We start from the raw sequence: 9,737 nt of genomic DNA, 5'->3' as shown, positions 1-9,737 counted from the left end.
TAATGAATTTTCTAAAGCACTTATCCTAGCTCCTAGACAAGAACGACATGGCTTGGAACATGAACATAGCCCTTGTTTGGATCTTGTGATAGCTCCATCTGCTGTGTTTGATGTTCCACCTCTAGCGTGTTCCCTGCCTTCCCGAAACATTGATCAGCAAGATCGGGGGGTAGATGACGTGCTAGACTAATTTCATTAGCATAGCAGATTCTCTCCCCCTCTCTTTTGTTACTTCTTCTATGTGTTATTCTCATTCTTCTATTTGTTGTCCTTAGTGTTGTCTACTTGAGGACGATGCAAAGCATTGAGATCTGTTTTGGTCTCTCTCATGTTGACTCAAAAGACACATGTGTTCCCTTCTTCTAGGTGACCTTCCTTGATTGGGGAATGAAGAACAATTATGCATACATATATATGATATACATGAATTATCATACAGCATACTGACCCCGAGGAAAGCGAAGTCACCTCGTGCTTTGTGTTTTGTGTCTATTATCCTTGGGTTTATCTCACACTTGGGGGCTAAATCCTTGTGATAACGTGCTCCTTTCTCATTTCTTATATGTATCACTACCTTAAAGCAATCACCCCCGGTGAGGTGTGTGCGATCGCTTTAACGTAGGGGGGCATACATCCCGTTCATATCTTTTCAAGATACTTGAAAATTTCTTGGCAAATTTAACCTTGCCTTGAAAATTTTTGATATCTTTCTTGCATGACTCATAGTGAGGGAACCTTACTACTGACAGTCATGGTTCTCCCTCGTGATCTTCCCTTTTACTTTGTCAATCGAAGTCGTAAGATCCTTAGTCCACTGGGGGCTTGGTGTGTCTTGCCTCCTTGGTGAAAGTCTTTCAATATTGTTTCCTTGTACTTTACCGGAAGTATGAGCATACATACTCCCGCTAAAGTGGGGGCTAAATGTAGCGTCCTAAAATTGCGACACTTGCAATTTCGACTGCATTTCGGTCTTCACGATGGCGACACAACACGCAACCTGAATGGAGACCCCGAAACCTGATTATGACACTGAAAACTGCATTTTTCAAGCACCCTGGCCTGAACCTCCTTGCACCCTGCTGTCCCGGGAGGTGGGACCAGAGTGCCCAGCGCCCTGGTCCTTCAGGACCAGGGCGTCCAGCGCCCTGGTCCCCCAGGACCATGGCGCCCAGCACCCTGGTCCCTGGGTCCTATTTTGGGCCCGGTCTCCTTTGGACTTCGGGTCTTTTTGTTTGCAATTTGGAAAATAAACTTTCCTGGTCGGCCTAAGGTCGGGAAAATCAGTCTATCAGCCCTAATTGACAAGTATATAAACTACATTTTCCTCTTTCATTCGATATGATGGAAAAGGTGTGGAAACTATACTCAAGCATTCAAGCATTCAAGCATCCCTTCAAGCAATTGATCATTTCAAGTCTCCATTCAAGGCTAAGTGTTGCATTCAAGACAAGGATTCAACCATTGAAGAGGAGATCACATACTACATGCTACAACATACAACATACAACATCTATACCTTCGCACATAAGGATACAAACATCCTTACAACAAGGTATTAGTACTTGTTTTATATTACAGACATTTACATTTACAACACTTGCTCATTTCTTGGTTAATTCCAAAATCGGGGTTTGACCTAAAGGCAAACCCCTAATCCCTAACCCCCCAATCGTCTTCGCTTTTCTGTGTGTAGGTTGCAGATACGCGGCTGAAATTGAAGATCTGGAATCCTTGTGCAGAGACGAACAGATCCCCCTTCGTTTCGCGGATTTTTCGGAGGACCGTGGCGCTCGGGCGCCATCGTCCCGACAACTTTTGCTCAAATTTGCAGGACAGCGCCGTATCGACATTTTACTGCTAATTCCAGGTCCGCAGCTTCATCCTATATCCCTATCTCAGTTTATAAGCGAATCTTTGTCACTTTCTATGCATTCCTAGCTTAATTCTTCTATCAACATTCTTTACAAAAGAGGGTAGCCTTGCTTTCTTAACCCTTGAAACACATTTAGCATCCAATCTTGCATTGTGTGGGATTGGATCTTTTGGGTTTCAACCCCTCTTTTGAATGTAAAGTCTCTCCCCTAAGTGAAAACCATCAACCCTAGCGAATCTCCCTTCTCTCTCCTTGGAGTTGGAAGAGGGGAGAGCAACTAGGGTTCGATCGCGATTTTCTGCTTTACAAGTTACATTTTTGGTTACGGGATTGGTCGATTGGTAAGATATTGTGCTTGAGGTAGTCGTATATTGGTCCATATAACAGAGAATCCGAACCAGTCAAGGCATAGATAACATGGGATTCAGAGTGGTCATAGGCGGGGGAGAACAGTTGCTCTACCAGGAACTCGTAACGACTCTGTTGCTCTGGAATTTGTAGTAATGAAGCGATTGTAGCCATTGCATCAGCTGCTTTGTTGTTCAATCTTGGTATTTGTTCGAAGGTGATGTGCACAAAATATTATTTGAAGTCATCCACCATTCGCTTGTAGGGTAGTAGCTTGTCATCCTTTGTTTGATAGTTGTTGTTGATTTGATTGACGACTAGTTGTGAGTCTCTATAGACTTTTAACTCTGTGATTTTCCATTCTACGGCCATTTTGATACCTATAACAAATGCCTCATATTCAGCCACATTAGTTGTGCAGGGAAACATAAGCCTATATGATCTTGGTATAGTGTGTCCTTCAGGAGTGATGAATAGAATGCCAGCACCTGAACCATGTTGTGTATAGGATCCATCAAAGTATAGGGTCCATTGTTTGGTAGAAAGAGCAAGAACATCCCTGTTTGGAAATTCAATCTCCATGGTGTGTTTGCCTGGTAGCGGTGCTTCAGCCAACTGATCTGCAATTGCTTGTCCTTTGATGGCTCATCTTTCTATGTATTGGATGTCAAATTCATTGAGAATCATGACCCATTTAGCCAAGCGGCCTATAAGAGCTGCTTTACTGAGTAGATATTTGAGAGGATCAATTTTTGCGACTAGCTTAATGGTGTGTGCTAGCATATAATGTCAAAACTTCTAAGATGCAAAGACCACAGTTAGGCAAGCCTTTTCAATGAACGTATAGTTGAGTTCATAGCCATTCAATGTCCTACTGATGTAATATATGGCCCGCTCCTTTCCTTGTTGATCTTCTTGCACCAGTAGTGCCCCCAATGATATATCTGTTGTTGAGATATATAGGATAAGTGGCTTTCCTGCGACAGGTGGTACTAGAACTAGTGGATTCATCAAGTACTGTTTGATTTGGTAAAAATATTCCACACACTTAGTCTCCCATCTGAATGGTACATTTTTGTGTAGTAGATGATTAAATGGTAGACTTTTATCTGCTAGTTGAGCGATGAATCACCTGATTGATTGAAGTCGTCCTTATAGAGATCTGAGTTGACTGATATTCTGTGGTGGTGGCATGTCCATAATGGCTTGTACCTTTTCTGGATCTACTTTGATACCTTTAGCTGAGACTATGTAGCCTAGTAACTTGCCTAATGTAACCCCGAAGACACACTTCTTAGGGTTGAGCCTGACTTGGAATTTCTGCAATCGATCAAAGATCTTTGTTAGGATGTCGAGATGTTCTGCTTTGGTGAAGGATTTAGCTAGTAAATCATCCACATAGTCTTCCATAAATGTGTGCATCATGTCATGGAATATTGTTGTCATTGCTCTTTGATAAGTGGCTCCGGCATTCTTTAAGCTAAAAGGCATAACATTCCAACAGTACGTTCCCCAAGGATAGGTGAACGTGGTTTTATCTTGATCTTCTGGGGCTATTTTGATTTGATTATAGCCTGAGAAACCATCCATTAGTGAGAGCATTGCATGGCCTGCTGTGAGATCTACAATTATGTCAATACTGGGCAGAGGAAACTCATCTTTTGGACAAGCTTTGTTGACGTCTCTGAAGTCAGTGCATATTCTGATACTACCATCTAGTTTTGATACTGGAACGATGTTAGAAATCCATTATGCATAGTCAATGGGTCGGATGAATCCGACGTCTAATAATTTCTTTAGTTCAGTTTTGACCATGAGTGCCACCTGTGGATTCATCTTTCATAGCTTTTGCTTGATTGGTTTAACTCCTGTAGAAATGGACAAGTGATGCATGATTAAGTGTGGATCCACTCTGGGCATATCAGCATATGACCAAGCAAAGTTAATTTGTTGTTCTTTAAAGAAAATGATGAACGCTGATCTTTCTTCCTCTGTCAGGGATTCTGCAAGGTGTATGTTTCTGGCTGCTTCTGTGGTACCAATGTTGATTGATTGAGTGGATTCAATCAATATGGGTAATCATTCATGAAAGTGCTCAGGAAGAGTGTCAAGTCTCCCATCGTTAGGTGCCTTAAAAAGGTTTTCACCCTCAGATGCGTCCTTTATTTTTACTTTTTTGTGATCTAGAGCTGCCATTGACTGGTTTTCAGCATCAGATCCTTTATTTGGTTTATTTTTGCGACTGAGAGACTTGGCACTCCCTGATTGACAGACATCGTTACTTTATTCACTAGTAGAGCTTGTTTCTATATTTACGGTACATAGGTAATGGATAATAGATTCATCATTTGGGAAAATCGGTATATCATGGGTTTCAGGTTCATCCCAATCGATGAGGTCAGGCAAGACAAGTGGTAAGGAATCGTTGGGTGGATCAAGCTCTGCTATTGTGAGTGTTAGGACAGAGTTTTCATCGTGATTGTTCTTGGTTTTAAAGAAGTCCAGGATTTCGTCGAGGTCTTCGATGGTATTATCTTCCGCATAGACTTGTTCATAATGTTTATGTTCACTTTCCTTGGCGTCATAGATATTTTGTGGTCCAAATTCAAGAGGTCTATCTTCTGTGTTATGTTCTTCTTGAGAAATGGATATGGAATTAGTATCATCAGGGATATCTGTGGTAGTATTGGAGCAGGTACCCCATTCATATTCATTGGAATCTGTCTCAGAGGCATCATCCTAAATTCTATCAGTGTTGTAAACCGGTATGTTGTATGGTGAAAACAAATCTTTGATGATGGATACCATTTTGATAGTTTTTGTTGATTCTGTGTCAAATCCGTCTTCTACTTTCTAGATTTGTTCATAGACTGTGCTTCCTCGGAGAGGAATAACGGTATCTGGAGATGACATGATTTGTTCTTGAGATATTGGTGTTGAAATATGCACTACTGCTGTAGATATGGCCTTCTTGTGGCTTAGAAGCTTTCCCTGATGCAACTTCTAATCTTGACGTTCCCGTGCCTTGCGGATTGTTTCTGCTGATTCAAAGAGTGCTTCCTGCCAGGACTCTTCTTTGTACTTCTTCTTTACTTTCCATTGAGGTTTTGTAGTTGTGTTGGGCAGCCTTTTCAATAGGAAAGTGAGCTTAGAACCCAATCCTGCTTTGTTTCTACTAGGTTGTGAAGGAAGATCTATAGGTTCGGTGACTCCTTCTTTGCATTTCCCAATAGGTCCTTTACTGTCATATCCCATTTGCTTCATGATTAAGTATCCTTTTCCATACAGGTGTGTTGGTATAACAATGTCCAAAGTGGCTGCTCTATTATCTTCTTCCTCATCTTTGTATAACTAGCTAATAACGTCCTTGTCTTCTGATTCATGTGCTAGAGTACGCAATTGGATGAAGGTACCATCAAATTTGGTGATGGGCTGAGTGGCCAGATGTGTTGATGTAGTAGGCAATCCATGAGATCTAGGTGATGTTGGCAATTTGGCCAAACATAAAGGCTCCAAAGAGTATTCTCCCATGCCTTGGTCTTTGATTTGCATTTTCTGCTTGAAGTCTCCAAATAACGAGTTGGGCTTTGTTGTTTGTAGATCTGATGTCAAAGATCGCTGCTTTTCTCTATTATGAGGAACCAAACTATCTTGGGCTGCCCCCATTGCATTGCAATGTTGAAATGGATTGTGATCAGCAGATATGGAGATTTCTTGTCCATCATAAGGAAATTTGACACACTGGTGATACGTAGAAGGTACTGCTTGCATTTCATGTATCCAGGGTCGTCCTAACAAAATATTGTAGGTGAGATCTATGTCTAAGACTTGACATATAGTAGCTTTTTGCACTGGTCCCACTTGAATAGGTAATATCACAGTTCCTTTAGAGGACCTTTCCTCATCATCATATGCTTTTATGGTAATCTTCTTGCAGGGATTAATAGACTCTTCTAAGAAGCCTAATGCACGGATAAGCTTTAAAGTACATATATTAAGTCGGGCTCCTCCATCTATTAAGAGTCTTTTTACTCGGTGTTTGCAAACAATGACTTCAATATGGAGAGGAGTATTATGCGGATGACTCAAGGAAGTATTGTCATGCTCTGAGAAGGTGAGGTTATGAGGTCCTGTCATATGGGCGACCATGGCTTGAAATCTATCTATATCCAGATTTTGAGGTACATTTGTTTCCAATAGCGCTTGTTCTAATATGTCTTTGTGCTTTGGTGATAGTTTCAACAATTCTAGTATAGATATCTGAGCTGGAGTTTTGTGTAGTTGGCTAACCAAGTCATATTGGATTTTTGGTGTGGTAGTCGTAGGTGACGTATGTCCTTTCAAGACATATTTTTGAGTTCGGGTTGTTCCATTGACAGATTCATGATCATGCCGATCTTGAATGGTGATGACATTGACTTGATGATCTTCAGCTGATATGTGGTTGATGGTGTTGTTGTAGATGTGATTGATATGAGCTCCGCGTGTATCATCCGAGGTTGAGGCGCCATCTTTGTTATAATTTGGGAGAGGATTTTTAAAGGCTCTGTGGTCACCATTTGTTTTGAGACCATCTACCGTTAAGTCACCTCGATCAATCATGTCCTATACCATGTGTTTCAATCTCATGCAATCATTCGTTCGATGACCCTTGTTACAATGGAAATCACAATAGTGTGAATCATTCCACCAAGGTGGTTTGATTTGGGGTTCATAGTTGCTGATTGGAGGCAAAGAAAGAATCTTATTTGTCAAAAGTTCTCTGAATGCTGATTCTAATGATTGCCCTAGTGGTGTGAAGATACGCTTTTGGAAATTATTCGTGTTGTTGCGTGAATTGTTGTTAGGTCCTGGATTCATATTTTTGCTTTGAGTGTCATTGGTGTTATTTGTGTTGAGTTGTCCTTGATCGGTGTTTGGTGCATATGTGTTAGCATTGGGATTAGCATGTTTAGGATTCTTCGTATTTTGAGGATTTCTGGATAATGCAAGCACTGGTTGCTTAGATTTGGGATCATATGATTCATTGTTGCCTTCATTTTTGTTTCGAGGCCAAAATCAAGATTTGTCAAGGTTGGTGTTGTTCGGGTTATTGTAGTTTGATGAGTTTGTTCCTTCCTTGTAGAATTTGAGTGTTCCCTTTTTGACACATGCTTCCTCTACTTGAATGCCATTTTCAATCAATTTAGCGAAAGATGGTATGCATTGAAGTTTTAGTCTGTAACTCATTTCACCATTCAAGTTATCGATGAAGATTTCCATTTTCTCCTTTTCGGGAATATCTCGAGGATACCGTGATACCATATGTCGCCAACATTGAAGGAACATCATGAATGTTTCGTTGTTCTTTTGTTTGGTATTACAGACATCTAGCATGGTTATGGCATGTTGCATGTTGTAGGAATATTGGGTTATGAATTTGTTAACTAATTCATCAAATGATCTGACAGGTGGTGAAATTTTGGATAACCATTCCATTGTTTGTCCTCCCAGGCTTCTTGGGAATAACCTCATCAGATAGGTGTCATCATGAGAAAATTCAAGACTCATGGTGCAAAATTCTCGAACATGATCCCGGGGATCACTTTTCCCATCATATTTATCAAATTTGGGAACATCTGAGTTTGGAGGAAAAGGTATCATGTTCAATCTTCTGTCAAATGGATAAGGATAGATTTCGTTTAAAGAGTACCGCACTGTCGACCCTTGTTGCATATCTTGTATTGTCTTTGCAACATTTGCATTTGTTGAGTAAGAGCAACCAAAGGTGCATTATCTTGCTGAGGGAAAAGTTCTTCCCTTGTATTTGTTCTTAGCTGAAAAGGTGTGGTAAACGGTATGTTTTGTTCTGGAGTTTCAAGCTCAAGTATACGCATTTCTGGTATACGTTGTTCTGGAATATGTTGTTCAGGTATGTGATTTTCTTCTTCTCTTTGTTGTTCTTGATATGCATATTGTCGAGATCCGGTTTGAAAGATGTTTGTGTCTAAATCTCCGGGAAATTTAACACCTTTACTTGGGAGCATGAGCAGATACTTTTCTTTATCATTTTCTATAAGCCTTTCTACAAGTTTTTGGAATGAAGGGTTTTCCTGACATTCCTGAAGAAGTGCTTCAGAAATTTCAGTCTCTTCCAAGTGCGGAACTTCAAAAGGATTTGACAATCTTCGATTCATACTTGATTCTGCGTGTGTCTCGCTTTGTTGGTTTCTTTGAGAGTGAGTAACAGGCATTTTAGTAGAAACTTTATGTGATGAAGGGGACAAAATCCTCTTCGATGTGTTTCTCGGGGGTTGGTGGTTCTGGTCGAGATGTGTTATAAGTGATGCACTCGTCGGGCAAGAATGCTGGATTGATCTTTCCTCCACAGTTTATGATTTGATTAAAAGCAGACTTTTGACAGTAAGCTCTTGTCTTCAAGGGTTCTTTGTCAAATTCGTTGGATTTGTTTTGGATATACTGTTTGACGTGATGAAGGAATACCCGATGAGATTTGAAGAGTTGACAATTGATGTATAGAAACTTATTTCTCTTGATGAATTTGGAAAAACTAGGTTGTTGTTTCTTCAACATGATGTTACGATAAAGGTTCTTTCTTCTCAGAATATGAGGATTAGTCATGCATGAGTGATCAATGGTTTCCTTTGATTTGTTTGGATTCAGTTGATCTTGTTTGAAAATTTTCAAATCTTACTTTATCAAAGTGAAGATTTAGATGCCCCTTCACGACAAAGCGTGTCAAATGATATGGATAAAAGCCTCCCGATATGGAAACTTGATTTGACAATTTGAAAATTTTAAACAAGTGTTTTGAGATAAAAATCCGTAAGATGGTAAAGGATTTTGTTGATACTGATGATGAGGTTTCCGGATTATGATAAGAAAGACATCTTTTATTGTGCGATTCATTTAGGATTTTGACAACGTTTGTTTTGACACAAATTTAGCCCAAGAAATAGTTTTAACGGTTTGTTTTTGTCACTCTGTTTTGATGAAAAATGATGTTGATAGAAAAAGGGTTCTGAAAATGTTTTTGAAAATTTTTAAAATTCCTCCCGGTTTTGCCCTTTGTTTTTATGTTTTTGATCACGCGCTAGAACAGAGACTACATGTGCTACTTAAATGTCTCCATGCGCTAAAATGATAACCACACGCGCTAGACTGCCCCCAGACACGTGCTAAAGTTTTGACTGTTCAAAAAATTGTTTTCTAGCTGTTGAAAAAGCTATGCGCTATCTTGGACCTGTCACGCGCTAACTGTTTAACGTTATGCGCTAATGTTTGGTGTCCACGTGCTAAGCTTTTTCTTCCACGTGCTAGACTTTTTTTTTGATGCACTAAATGTTTCCACACTGTTTTGCTTCGGGGATGGAACGCTACTGTTTGGAACTGATGCGCTAAATTGATGGTTACATGCGCTAATAAAAGTACTTTACACGCTAAGAAGTTGCTCTTATGCACTAAACTGCATTGATTTTTCCTGTGGTTGATTTTTTTGTAAATTTTGAATTTTGTT

This window comes from Cryptomeria japonica, chromosome 5 (genome assembly GCF_030272615.1).
Source record: "Cryptomeria japonica chromosome 5, Sugi_1.0, whole genome shotgun sequence".
NCBI lineage: Eukaryota > Viridiplantae > Streptophyta > Pinopsida > Cupressales > Cupressaceae > Cryptomeria > Cryptomeria japonica.
This window is presented reverse-complemented; position numbering follows the sequence as displayed.